The sequence below is a fragment of the Aegilops tauschii genome, chromosome 1 (genome assembly GCF_002575655.3).
Source record: "Aegilops tauschii subsp. strangulata cultivar AL8/78 chromosome 1, Aet v6.0, whole genome shotgun sequence".
NCBI lineage: Eukaryota > Viridiplantae > Streptophyta > Magnoliopsida > Poales > Poaceae > Aegilops > Aegilops tauschii.
In genome coordinates this window covers 318,669,328-318,684,747 of record NC_053035.3, presented here as the reverse complement: position 1 = coordinate 318,684,747, position 15,420 = coordinate 318,669,328, and positions in this window count along the sequence as shown.

Here is a 15,420-nt window from a genome sequence, read left to right as displayed (position 1 = left end):
AACTTCCGTGTGCAGCCGCAAGCTATTATGGGCTCTAGCATAGTTGATTAAGTTGTGTGAACTCTTACAGTGGTAGACTAGCAGATGTAGGGGAAAGTAGGTGTAACTGTCTACCCATACGTAAGGTGCAAACACTTCTGAAAGACTGTGTCTCGGTCATCCGTTTCTCAAACATCATGTAGGCGAGAATCAAGCGGAGGCGATCGAGTCTTGTGGGGAAAAGTGCGCAAACCTCTGCAGAGTGTACAAACTAATCATGGTTAGCCGTGTCCCCGGTTATGGACAACTTGAGTATCTAGTACTTGGATTATCATGTGAATCTCATCACCATGTTACTTCTAATTAATTTTGTTGGGTTATTGATGACACTTAATTGGGATTGAGATGCTGTCAACCATCTCAATGTTTCACAACCACCATGATAGTTAAATAAAATTTATTCCTTTGCAGTAGGGAAAAATTGGCTTTTCGCAAAAACTGTAACCATAGAGCTTTCCACCAGCCATATATGCATGTAGTTTAGCCTTATTATTGTTCATTATTCTCTATGTGTTACTTTGCCAGCATATTCTATGTGCTGACCCGTTTTCGGGCTGCAACGTTTCATGTTGCAGACTTTTCAGACGACGAGTAAGGTGCCTTAGGTCGTGGTCTTATACTCAGTGATGCCGCTGGAGTTGATGGACTCACTTATCTTCCAAGTCTTCCGCTGTTATCGTTTTTAGATGGCCTTAAGCCATATTTATCATACTTAATCTCTTTGGAGATATTCGATGTAATAAGTGTGTGATTGCTACTTTGTTATAAATCCTCCATTTGTACTGTGCGTGTCAGCATTACTGATCCAGGGATGACACTGGTGCACAGCAGCACAGACCATTTGAGGTCTGGTCGCTACAAAGGTGGTATCAGAGCACACGCTGACTGTAGGACACGACCACTAAGATTAAGCCCTAGAAAGCTTCTCTCTTCTCAATTTTTGACCCCTCTCCTTTTTCTACTCTTTTAGGAATGGCGGATGCAAGGAGCAAGTTCATGCAACCAGATGAAGACACGCCTTTTGGTCGACACTTGAAGGAAGTCACCAAGTACCTGAACATAGGAATACCAAGCATCACCGGAACCTACAACGCCACATTACCCGAAGAGGAGAGCTGGAAGATTCAAGTTCACATTCCAGGAAGGACATTTGTGCCAGTTACTGAACCCATAAGATTGGTTTTCGAAGCACCAACCTGGAGTTTAGGGAAGAGCATGGCCGCTCACATCGCTATGGGACGCATTGGAGAAGTCTACCACCAGGAGCTTAAGGATACAATTTATCAGATTTGTGGACGCCGAGACGCGCAATGGGAGATGATCAGAACCAAGAAGGATGGATCAATTGCAGCTTTCATCCAGGAGCAAAACCAACATATTCGTCGCGAGGAGAACCAGATGTGCACGGACAAGGAAGAACTGAAGAAGGCATTAACCAAGATCAAGGAGCTGGAGGAAGAACTCAAGGCTACACGCGAGGATTATATGGAGGAAATCATCGCACTAGTAGGGAAGAATGACGACCTGGAGAAGAAGATTGGAGTATTCATGGGAAATCCAGTGCCAAAAGCAAAGGATGACGAATGCACTTGCCCGGATAACTACATCATCATCGACGACACCGACTCGGAACCAAGTGAAGATGACTTTGTTGATGAAGCTGGAGCAGACATCATGGAGTCTTCAACGGATCAGAATTTCTAGTAGACCACCATATCAGCAGTAGTTTTCCCCCATTTAATAGTATAGTTCAAGCACTTTGTAACGCTAGTTAGATCGATTGTTATGCCTTGTTTGAATTGATTGAGTGATATTGATTGTATTTGTCTCATGAGCATATGGGTAGTGTTTTCTCTCTAGACCCCATTCTATTCTTAACTCTCATCTTTTCTAACCTATCAGATGCCTCCGAGACGCGACACCGGATTTGTTTTCCCACCGGAGATCACCTAGTTGATTCAGCAACAGAATGCCCTGATGCAAGTGTTAGTGCAGAACCAAGGCAACAACAACAACAACAACCCACCGCCACCACCACCTGTTGACCACTTAGCCCGTTTCTTGAGGCTAAACCCGCCGGTGTTTTCCAATAGCACCGAGCCGATTGTTGCAGATGATTGGCTCCGCAAAGTTGGAAGGGAGTTGACCACTACAGGATGCACAGATGCGGAAAGAGTGCGTTTTGCCGCACATCAGCTTGATGGACCCGCAGCATCATGGTGGGAGAATTATACAGCCACGCACCCTATTGACACTGTCACATGGGACCAGTTTCAGCAAGCTTTCCGTACAGCACATGTTTCAGCAGGAGCTATGGCTATGAAGAAGCATGAGTTTCGCAACCTACGGCAAGGAGGACGCACCGTAGGCCAGTATGTGGAGGATTTCAGTAAGTTAGCACGTTATGCACCAGATGACGTTGCTACAGATGCTGCCAAGCAGGAGAAATTTTTGGAAGGACTGAATGATGAACTGAGTATGCAGTTGATGGTAGCAACCTTCAACAACTACCAGGAGCTGGTAGATAGAGCTCTCATGATTGAAGGGAAGCAACAGCAGATTGAAAACCGTAAGAGGAAGTATGGACAAGGGAAGTATAACTCTGGAGCTCAGCAAAAGCCTCGTTTTGCCCCGAAGCCGGGAGGACAGTTTCAGCATACCCATGGAGGAGGTAGTTCGCACAACCATAATGGCTCTAAAAATGGTAATGGGAATGGAGGAGGCAACGGACAGAACCGCACCAACCCATCTACCCCAGCCAAGAGGGACCTGAGCCAAGTCACTTGCTTTAAGTGTCAGAAGAATGGACATTATGCCAATGAATGTCCTGAAGCCCAAAATGGAAATGGCAATGGAAGCTCTGGGAAGAAGCCGATCCCGTTCAACAAAGGACATGTGAACCACGTGAGCGTGGAGGAGGTTGAAGCACAGCCTGATGCAGTAATAGGTAAGTTTTTGGTTAAGTCTTTTGCTGCAACCGTTCTTTTCGATACTGGCGCATCACATTCATACATATCAAGGGGATTTGTGAATAAGTTTAAGCTGTCCACCAAAGTTCTCAGAACCCCTATGTTAGTAACCTCGCCAAGGGCAGAGTATATGGCAAGCCAAGGATGTTTTCAGATACCATTGGCCATTGGTAAGCATGTTTTCCCCTCAGACCTAATAGTTTTGGAGTCGCAAGGTTTGGATGTGATTTTGGGAATGGATTGGCTATCGTTGTATGGAGGGAACATCGATTGTGCCAGCAAGACGATTTTGCTTACCACCCCGGAAGGAAAAAGGATCAAGTATGTATCCCGGCATATGCCAAAGATGACTCAAGTAAATTCCTTATCAGGAGTTGTACAGGAGGAAGTACCAGTGGTGAAGGATTATCCGGATGTATTTCCAGAAGAGTTGCCAGGCATGCCACCAGATAGAGACATTGAGTTCTTGATTGAACTTTTGCCAGGCACAGGGCCAATATCTAAGAGACCGTACAGGATGCCCGCAAAAGATTTGGAGGAAATTAAGAAGCAGATCAAGGAGTTACTGGATAAAGGTTATATTCGCCCAAGTTCGTCACCTTGGGGATCACCAGTACTTCTAGTGGAGAAGAAAGATGGATCGCTGAGGATGGTTGTTGATTACCGTGGATTGAATGAAGTGACCATCAAAAACAAGTACCCACTGCCGATGATCAATGATTTGTTTGACCGCCTACAAGGAGCTAAAGTATTTTCCAAGATCGATCTACGATCAGGATACCATCAGTTAAAGATTCGAGAGCAGGATATACCTAAGACGGCATTTACCACCAGATATGGATTGTATGAGTATACCGTTATGTCATTTGGTCTGACTAACGCACCTGCCTATTTCATGAACTTGATGAACAAAGTGTTTATGGAGTTTTTGGATAAGTTCGTCGTGGTGTTCATTGATGATATTTTAGTCTTTTCCAAGAATGAGGAAGAGCATGAGGAGCATTTACGATTGGTACTTGAGAAGCTCAGAGAACATCAGTTATATGCCAAGTTCAGCAAATGTGAATTTTGGCTGAAGGAAGTTGGATTCCTTGGACATGTTATTTCTGGAGAAGGAATAGCAGTAGACCCTGCCAAGGTTGACACAGTGATAAGTTGGGAATCACCCACGACAGTTGGAGAAATCCGGAGTTTTCTTGGACTTGCAGGATACTACCGGAGATTCATCGAGAATTTCTCGAAGATTGCTAAGCCCATGACTGAGCTATTGAAGAAGGACACCAAATTCAATTGGACTGAGGAATGTGAAGCTAGTTTCCAAGAGTTGAAGAAACGATTGGTTACATCACCCGTGTTGATTCTGCCAGATCAACGCAAGGACTATGAAGTTTATTGCGACGCTTCTCGTCGAGGACTTGGAGCAGTGCTTATGCAGGACGGAAGAGTTGTGTCATATGCTTCACGACAACTTAAACCTCATGAGAAGAATTATGCTACGCATGATTTGGAATTAGCAGCCGTGGTGCATGCATTGAAGACATGGAGACATTTTCTCATCGGGAACCATTGTGAGGTGTATACGGTTCACAAGAGTTTGAAGTATATTTTCACGCAGAAGGAGTTAAACCTCAGACAGAGGAGATGGTTGGAGCTCATTAAGGATTATGATATGAGATTGCATTACCATCCAGGAAAGGCTAACATAGTAGCAGACGCGTTGAGCCGCAAGAGTCATGTCAACACCCTCATGACAGGAGAGTTACCTCAGGAGTTAGCCGAGGACCTTCGCGAGCTATGTTTGGAGATAGTCCCAAGAGGCTATTTAGCGACATTGGAGATTCAGTCTACCTTGATGGAAAGGATCAGAGAAGCTCAAAAGACAGACAAGGAGATTGAAGAGATAAAGGAGAAGATGAGCAAAGGAAAAGCCAAGGGATTTCGTGAGGATGAGCACGATACCTTATGGTTTGAGGACCGTGTATATGTGCCAAATGATCCGGAGATCAGGAAGTTGATTTTGCAAGAAGCCCATGATTCACCGTAGTCGATTCACCCAGGGAATACCAAGATGTATTTGGATCTGAAAAATACTTTCTGGTGGTCCAGAATGAAGAAGGATATTGCAGAGTATGTAGCAGTTTGTGATGTATGTCAGAGAGTAAAGGCAGAGCATCAGAAGCCAGCAGGATTGCTACAACCGTTGCCGATACCCGAATGGAAGTGGGATAAAATAGGTATGGATTTTATCACAGGATTACCCAGGACTCGTTCAGGCTATGACTCAATATGGGTTGTAGTCGACCGTTTGACGAAAGTGGCTCATTTCATTCCAGTAAAGACCACTTACACCAGTGCTAAGTTGGCAAAGATATACATGACCAGGATCGTATGTTTACATGGAGTTCCGAGGACCATTGTATCAGACAAAGGAACCCAGTTTACCTCGAAGTTTTGGAAGCAGTTACATGAAACATTGGGAACCAGGCTGGAATTTAGTACAGCTTTTCACCCACAGACAGATGGACAGACCGAGAGAGTCAACCAGATTTTGGAGGACATGTTGAGAGCTTGTGCACTAGATTATGGATCTAGTTGGGACGAAAATTTGCCATATGCGGAGTTTTCGTATAACAACAGTTATCAAACCAGTTTGAAGATGGCCCCTTTCGAAGCCTTGTACGGAAGGAGGTGTAGAACACCGTTGTTATGGGACGAAGTTGGAGACCGTCAGTTGTTTGGACCAGATTTGATTAAGGAGTCTGAACAGAAAGTAAGGTTGATTCGCGATAGGCTCAAGGTAGCCCAGTCCAGGCAGAAGAGTTATGCTGATTCTAAACGAAAGGAGACAGTTCACGAAGTCGGAGACCGAGTTTATCTTCGAGTATCACCACTTCGAGGAGTGAAGCGCTTTGGAGTTAGGGGAAAGTTAGCGCCCCGTTTTATCGGACCATACAGAGTTGTGGAACGTATGGGAGAGGTTGCCTACAAGCTGGAATTGCCCGAAGGATTGTCCGAAGTTCATGATGTATTTCACGTCTCCCAGTTGAAGAAGTGCCACGCAGAGATGGCCGAGATACCACTGAGAGATACTGTGCCACTGGAAGCGATTCAACTGGAAAGTGATTTGACCTATGAGGAGAAACCAGTTAAGATTCTGGAGTATGCCAGCCGAGTTACCCACAGTAAGGTTATCAAGTTTTGCAAAGTCCAGTGGAGTCACCACACGGAAGATGAAGCCACCTGGGAGCGAGAGGAAGATCTACGGAAGGACCACTCCCACCTGTTTTCTAGCCAACCCGAATCTCGAGGGCGAGATTCATCTTAAGGGGGGTAGGTTTGTAACATCCCAAATTTTCAATTTGGTATGTTATACATAGATCATCATTTCATATCATATTTTATTGCATTTTGACAAATCCTCGATAAATCCTAAGCAACTCAAGGACCCTCGGAGAGAGTTGGGGATTTTCTCGAATTTTCATATTTGATTTTCATCAAATAATAAAACGAGGATTTTGGTTTTAATTATTTTCTCTCCGGAAAAATATTTCATTTTAAAAATAAACGAGAGGAGAAAATATGACTTCTCCAAAACAATTGAAATATTGGAGGAAAAATGTTAAAATCATTTTTTGGAATTTATTCGGATTTTATTTGCAATTTTAATTGCATTAAAAATATTGCATGTTTTCAAGAAATTATTTTTGTGTCAAAAAAATGTTCACCCTATTCTAGATTTTCTAACTAGACGGGGAAAATTTATTGTATCTTTTTTGGACTTTTATTTATTTTTCTACAAATTTTTCCGCGGAACGTATTTAAAAAAAAACTGCGCGCCGCCCGACCGGGCCGAAGCCCAGCCGAGCCGCCGGCCCGCCCGCGCCGTCTCCTTCCCCAGCACGACGCCGCCGCCGCCGAGTCCGTGGCGAGCACGGGACCCCGCCGGAGCTTGCCCCTCCTCCAAGCCGAGCCCCCCCATATATATAGCCGCCACCCCCCTCTTCTCATCCCGCCGCCCGCACCTGCCCCGCACCCGCCGCCGCCGGAGCCGGAGCTCAAGCCCCGCCGCCGTTCGCGGCCCCCTCGCACCCCCTCGCACCCCGAGCCCCCGCCGCACCCCGCCGCCCTCGCCGGAGCAGCCGGAGCCCCGCCGGAGCCGCCCCCGACGAGGTATACCTCGCCGCCGTTCGTTGCCGGTTTTGTTTGAAAAAAAAACCGTTCGTTTAAAAAAAACCCTAGATCGGTTTTTTTTTCGGTTTTATTATTTTGTGAGCGTTCACCGACACGTTCGTTTTAGCGAACGCGTTCGTCGTATTTTCTCTGTTAACGAACGTCCGTTCTTTAACCGTTCGTCCGTTTTTTTCGTCGGATTTTTCCGCGATTATCTCAGATCTCGATTTCTGATCGAATCTTCGTTTCTGTTTAACTTTTCGCTCGTTTATCGGAATCAGGCGATTCAAGCGCCTAGAGTTCCGTCTCGAAATTCTCTTTCCGTTTAACCTACTCAAACAAGTTTTTGTGACTGTAAAATTTGACCTAGATCCAGATTAGTAAACGAAGCTTGTTTCTTTCGCAGTTTGACTTTCGTTGCTTCGTTCGAGTTGATTCTTTTTGCAAACCGGAGTTCTTAAGTTGAACTTTCTGGTTGGATCTTTCATTCGAGTTTTACCTGTGCATTAGATGAGTACTGATTGTCTGCTTGTTTGTTTGCGATAGAGTACCCGGAGTGTGCCGCTTGTTACTTCGAATCGCTAGGTTTTGCGGATCATCAGCAAGGCAAGTAACACTTTGATCATATACCTTCCATACCCAGTTTTTATTGCATTAGATCTATTCCTCAAACATTGCATGATTAGGATCTAATTAAATTGTGGGTATTGGGAAGTAGTTGAGGTAGTACCTATTACCTGTTTCATTATCAAACCCTTGGGAGTTACTTCTACGTTTGCTATTATATTTTCATGCTATGCTCGTAGACGTGGATTGGGTTTGAGTGATATTCATGACAGATGTGAGTTTGTTAATAATGGTTTACTTAAGGTGGCAATTAAAACTCACATCTGGGTGGATTGAGGTACCTGGGTATTCCAGGATTGCCTGTTTTTCTTTTGGACCGCCACCCAGGTTCAAAGGGATCATAAGATTTTTCATGGTAGAAACTTCCGTGTGCAGCCGCAAGCTATTATGGGCTCTAGCATAGTTGATTAAGTTGTGTGAACTCTTACAGTGGTAGACTAGCAGATGTAGGGGAAAGTAGGTGTAACTGTCTACCCATACGTAAGGTGCAAACACTTCTGAAAGTCTGTGTCTCGGTCATCCGTTTCTCAAACATCATGTAGTGCGAGAATCAAGCGGAGGCGATCGAGTCTTGTGGGGAAAAGTGCACAAACCTCTATAGAGTGTACAAACTAATCATGGTTAGCCGTGTCCCCGGTTATGGACAACTTGAGTATCTAGTACCTGGATTATCATGTGAATCTCATCACCATGTTACTTCTAATTAATTTTGTTGGGTTATTGATGACAGTTAATTGGGATTGAGATGCTGTCAACCATCTCAATGTTTCACAACCACCATGATAGTTAAATAAAATTTATTCCTTTGAAGTAGGGAAAAATTGGCTTTCCGCATAAACTGTAACCATAGAGCTTTCCACCAGCCATATATGCATGTAGTGTAGCATTATTATTGTTCAGTATTCTCTATGTGTTACATTGCCTGCATATTCTATGTGCTGACCCGTTTTCGGGCTGCAATGTTTCATGTTGCAGACTTTTCAGACGACGAGTAAGGTGCCTTAGGTCGTGGTCTTATACTCAGTGATGCCGCTGGAGTTGATGGACTCACTTATCTTCCAAGTCTTCCGCTGTTATCGTTTTTAGATGGCCTTAAGCCATATTTATCATACTTAATCTCATTGGAGATATTCGATGTAATAAGTGTGTGATTGCTACTCTATTATAAATCCTCCATTTGTACTGTGCGTGTCAGCATTACTGATCCAGGGATGACACTGGTGCACAGCAGCACAGACCATTTGAGGTCTGGTCGCTACAGGAGTGGTGGACAAGCAAGTCGCTGAAGTGGCTCCGGTGAAGTGGTGAGTTGGCAGTTGGGGGTTCCAAGGTGCGGAAGGTAGATCCGGCGGGGTGTTAGGTCCACCGCTGCAGCGGAGGATTAGATTCGGCGGCTTGCCGTGGTTGGGGGGGGGATCGGGGAGAGGAAGGGGAGGGGCTCTGGGGAAGAATGTTGGGGGCAAAGAGGGGAAAACAATGGAGTTACCAAAGCAGCCCTTTTCCGTTCATGTGGCAGGGGTAAAACAGGAATATCACAGGGCTAAACTTTCGGGCGCGTGATATTTCGATGTGAGCGGGAAGTTTGAAAGCTTTTGGCACCTAAAATTATAAGTATTCTGCTCTCGTACGGCCGACTATGATATCATGGCCGAAAATTTGTTTGTTTTGCACGCAAAAAAATGTGCAAGTTTTGAAAATCAATGTCTCCAACTCGAAACTTAGATTGTCCATTCGATTCAAATATGGATCATTGAGCTACTACAAGCAAATACCATCATACGGTCCAATTCAAATGAAATTCCAAATGTGTTTATCCTAAATATGATGACAAAAGCAAAAATGTGTATGTGTATGAATAAAGTGGATGATTATAAAGTTTGAACATGCCCGTATGTGTATATCTCTAGGTTTGATATATGAATTTGAAATCACGAAATCCCGGCTTAAAAATGTACCTCCGTTTAAATGAATTACAAAAGCTAATGATGGAATCAAATTCCAAAATTCCAATCTTAGGTTTGTAATTCTGGTACATCAAGGTATATCACGCATGTTCAAAAGTATCGTTATCTCATAGTACAAACTGTGAAACAAATTGATTAACCATGAGTGCACAATATCTCAATTACGCTAAAGTCCCTCAAATATAGACACCTCACTCTTTATCTGAAGTCAACCCCCCCCCCCGCCACCACCACACACACACACACATAGAGAAGTCGTTCTCTCCCCCAAACACCAACACACGAGCACATTAACACCCCTCTCTCTTGTAAAGTCCGGACCCCAACATAGGTCTCTATCACTTTGTCTCTCGGGCATGCACACATCTCTTCCCTCACTCTCTAGGTCTCCCGCTATCTCTCTTACCCAAGCACACGCACTATGTAGAGTGTATATTTCCCATACACACAAAACGTCGCCCCCAAACGTCTATCTCCCTAGTCATGTGGTTCTCGCGCACTCACCTCACACACCACCCCCACTGCAAACAAGCACACTTTGTCTCCTTGTGCACCACTCTCCTCTTTCTATCTCTCCCACATGCGGACCCGCCCCAGCTCCTTCCCTGTATACATATATGTCGTGAGTCTTTTCATAGCTCCCTAATGTATAATCGTTCTCGATTTCGCACATTGTTCTCTACACCATCTATTCTAGATCTCTCATGAAGTCCCTATGACACACACGATGACTCGCTTCCCTCGCGTCTCCGTTCATAGGCCAATTTCGGACAACATCAACATTGTCTCCCTATCTATACGCCATTTATGGACACAAACAACCCCTCTCGCCCCCTCTCTTCCTCTCTCTCTCTCTTCGTCGCTAGCTCTCTCTTTCTCTCGCTCTCACACCCCTCTCCCACACACACACTCGATGTCTCTTCCAAATAGTCTGCTCCCCCCGCCCGCACCCGTGCTATCTCGCTACTACACATGTCACACCATTCCCCCTTCCCTTATACTAGGTTTACATCATCAGTGGTCTCTCTACTCCACATACACTCTCTCCCTCTCACACACAAACACGTGCACAAACACACACAGACACGCACAAACACCCATTTATCTGGATCCTCATCTCTCCTCATGTCCGCATGTGTATCTCACACACTCACTCTCTAATTATGTATATGTGTCTCCACGTTACACAACACAAAGCCCCATGTACATGTCTCTCTCTATCCTCCACACACATAGACACAAAGAATCTGTTATCATTGCCTCAGTCTCTAACATATCACACACGCACATTGTCTCTCTCTCTCTCGCAAACATGCTCAACAAGGGTTTCCCCGTGAATAACTTACCGTCTATTCATCAACAATCGTGGCAGTACGGTGAACACGAGACGTGAAAAAGAATAAATCTACACGTGCTTAGACCACCTAGTATGACTACTAGGACTAGAGCAAGCCAAAAAGCACGCCGCCGTCACCCCCTCCTTGTCGGCGATGGGAAAATCGTTGTTTTACACAGTCGAGAAGTCATTGTGCTAAGGCCCCACATGCCGAGGCATTGAATAGAATGTAGATGCTAGTTTACGGAAGCAAGTATCGATAATACGTTTGTATCTCCATACTTATATTTCTTCTCTTATAAAAAACCGAGTTGGTGATGATGGTACGTGTGCCATCTTGCAATATAGACCGTCCGATCTATATCTGATGGATGGAAATTAAACTAAAAGATACCCGCACCCCTCTCCACATTTGCAGACAAGGCCTTCCCTCATTCATCCTTATCTCCAACAAACATCATTGTTGAGCAATTAAGAAAGGAAGCCTCTGGAACAAACTGGCCTGGTGGCCACTGCCAGCGTCGTCAATCCCCATGCCTCCGCTCAGTCCGACCACCAACCACCACCACACCCCACTCCTCTTCACCTTATCTCATATTTCTCGAGATATCATTAGTTTTTACACATGGGATTACTGCCGCAAGGGTCAATCACAACAAGTGTTTTATAAAAAAATGCATCTTGATGTTCCATGCAATGCACAGATCTTGCTAGTACTCCTACACAGGACTAAGTTGGTGATGCTGGTGTGTCTGCCATTCGTCGTTTCTGACCATTAGATCTACATCTAATGATTGTGAGGTAAGTTGTTGCCTTTTCTCACCAACATCCCACTTGTCTACCAATTTGCAGAAAACCCATAATTAGTATCTTAAAACCAACTACATCCCTCCCTGACCTCACCAAAACAGCCCAAGGAATATATTCTAATTGAAACATAATATATCTCTAGTGACATATGTATATCAAAATTAGAGTGTTTTGTACCAAGTTTGTGAATAAGTATTATTCTAATTATGATTCGTTGCAACGGACATGAACATTGCTAGTATTTCCAACCATGCATTTTTTTCCTAGTATTCCATAGTTTCGAGTTTTCCATCAAGATATTAGTCACTCATGTTTGATATTTACTTTCAATCATGTACACATATGCACTATGTAACTAGCCTTGCGTATAGGCTTCCAAAGCTTAACTTTCACTCCTACTTACAATATGTAGAGTATTTAACAAAAAACTACCACTTTCAACCAGCCCTAGGAAGAATCTATTGTACAAAAAATAGCAAAAACATACCCAAAATTTCTTAATCCATGCCAAAAACTACCTAGTACTCCTACCGATTAGGTTCGTTTAAACCCATTTATGACAGGGTTGGCCCACACGTCTGTGCTGAGAGGCAGCTTAAACCAACACATTTTGTTTGACCATTGACACGAGGGACCCACATCTGACCTTCTATCCTGTTATTCCCCCTCAAATCATTATTTTTCCTGAACATTACTTCAAACAGTACTGAAGAGTGTTCGTCGGTGGCGCCGGTGATGAGCGAGTTGGCGGCCGCTCTGCCGGACGGGCCGGACGCCGCGCTGGCCTCCTCACGGGTTGGCAGGCTGGCCGGAGCGTGACTCACGAGCGAGCAAGCCGCTGTGCTGGACTTCACTCGAGCCAGATGGCTGGCCTTAGCGCGGCGCGCGCGAGCAAGCCGCCGTGCTGCCGTGCCAATCTAGCTAGCAAACCTTGTAGACAAGTAGCTAGACGGAGCTATCTTGGCTAGCTAGCGGCCGCGAGCGCCGGACGGAGCTGGTATCCGGGCTGCCGCAACATGGGCTCCGCACCGCCGGCGGTTTTGACCTCGCCTTCTGCCGGCGGCGGTAGCTGCGTCCCATGGCCGAGGATGACTAGGTGGATGGGTCGGAGGTAGGAGGTCACTCGAGGATTTTTGTTGGTAAGAGCATGTACAATGGTTGATAAGGTAGTCTTATCTTAAGTCTGCCATGTATGCAAGTGGTAGTGGTTTCTTGGCATTTTAGTGGTTTCTTGCATTATTAGAGCAAGTACAATAGAGCTGAGTTAGCGGGCTATAAGAAATAAACTAGTATATTTCTGCTTAGTTGGAGGAAAGAGAAGAGGAGAGAGAAGGTAAGCGGGCTCTTCGTGAAGAGCCGGCTCTAGCACGTGCTCCTAGGCACTTTGTGAGAATGAGAAGTGGGCCACATAATAAAAAAGTAGTACACTCTTTTGATTATTATTGTACATGTTGGCTATAAGATGGGCTGTAGATGACATGGCACTGGCTTATAGCCAGCAGCTGGCTATACTATTAACCATTAAGGGTTTCTTGTAAGGAACAATGTACGTACTACTAGCGACAAAAGGCGATTCTAGGTTGCGTTGTACTCCAACGAGTACTACTAGTAGTCGCGGGAGTGTATACCTCGTTTTGTGGGTTCGATCCCGGCCGAACGCACGGCGGCCTTTTTTTAAATAGTACTACTACACTTCGCTGCGAGCCAATATTTTACACGGGTAGTTTGAGTTTTGAAGTCAAACGGACATGCGGCCCCACAATCTGGGTGCACTGGACAGCCTAGCCATGTGAACGGGTTTTCCTTCCCAGCATCCCGTGGCTCGCGTGCTCGCCCTAGCCGCACCTCGCTTGCAGCTTCCAGCTAGTAGCATATTTAAACTAGCGCCTCCCAATTAAGCCCGAGGAGCCGGAAAAGCCTGGCGGGGCATTGGGAACTGTGCAATATGGCTCTGTACGTAAAGTGCTCTACTACTACTCTGTAGCTTGTGGCGTTGCACGCATGGACTTCACTCCATTATCGGCTCTACTATAAAAGAAATTCCTCTTGACGTGTTTTTTTTGAAACGGAGGCAAAAGCTTTGCTTCATCTCATTCATAAAGAAGGAACTACTAACAAAGTTCGACGAGATCCATTACACCTCCACAAATGGAAGCAAAAATCTTAGTCTCGCTGTATCAAATAACTCAAATGTTCTGCCCCCGCAGTAACCGTCGCTGATAAATAGGCTGCTAGTGTGTGCGTGAGAGGAGTGGCTGAGTAGGCCAACTACGTGAGAGGAGCGGCTGAATAGAGCACCGAGAGTACCCACTAGGCCACTACGCAGGTGTACTTCCCCTGCATTGATAGTACAACGATGGTTCTAGAGAACAGTAGTACCCTCCACTTCCAACTGTAGCTCCTTGGCCCTGAGATTCAAGAGTTCAAAACTGGTGCACTATACTAGACTAGACTAGAAGTACAGTACATCGCACTACTAGTTGAGAAAAGTAGTACTAGTACTGCTACAGTACGAGTACGTACTCTTCCGTCACATAATGTAAGAAGTTTTTTGACACTAGTTGGCGTGTACAAAAAATGGCAAAAACATACCCAAAATTTCTTAATCCACGCCAAAAACTACTACCTAGTGCCAAAAATTTCTTACTAGTGCTATTATTTACAGTATAATGCAATCCCATAACGTTCCATAATGCTAGTACTAGTAGGAAATAATAGCCTCACCCCTTCACTGAGGAACGATCTACAGTTGGAAGGGACGAGGCCCTGCGGTTACTACGCTCTTATCTCCTCCTCGCCAGTTCCCCTCCCCCCGAAGAGAAGGCAGTTCGTCGCTGCACCCATGGATTCGCCAGGCGGTTCTCCTCCTCGTCGGGGCTGGGAGACCTTGGACGACGATCCTCTGGGAGAAATTGCACGCCGCTCCGACGTCCTCACCGCCGCAAGACTCGGTGCTTCCTGCACCAACTTTTTCAAGACGCTGCTTAAACAGGCTTGGGAAAAGGCCATGCTTGTTGGTCTTCCATGCGTCCTCGAGGAGAAGGTTCTTCTATGGGACAATCCTTCGAACAGTCCACCGCTCCCTGGCCATGGTTGCACGTTGACTCCGCTAGAGTTGCCGACGTTGAGAGGTAGTCGGATTTTGTCCGATGAGCAGGTCAGTAATGGAGTTTGATCATGTAGTACTTAGTTATTCCATTTCCATCCCGTAATTTCTCTGCTGCCCACCGTCTTATATATAGGTCTGGGTCGGTGCCAACGAAGATTGGCTTGCATACCTCTGGCCGGATACGACCATCATTTTGCACAACATCCACAGCAGTGCGGCCATTCCGGTAGACCCCTTCTCCACCATTGGGATCGGCCTTCAGGACTGGCTGGGCTTGAATACGTATGATGATGCCTACATGAGATTGAAGAAGATAGCAATTGTGGACCCGCCAACAAAGTGACGCGGCTACGACGATTACTATCTCATTGCGGTGTTCGACATAAGGATTGCCAT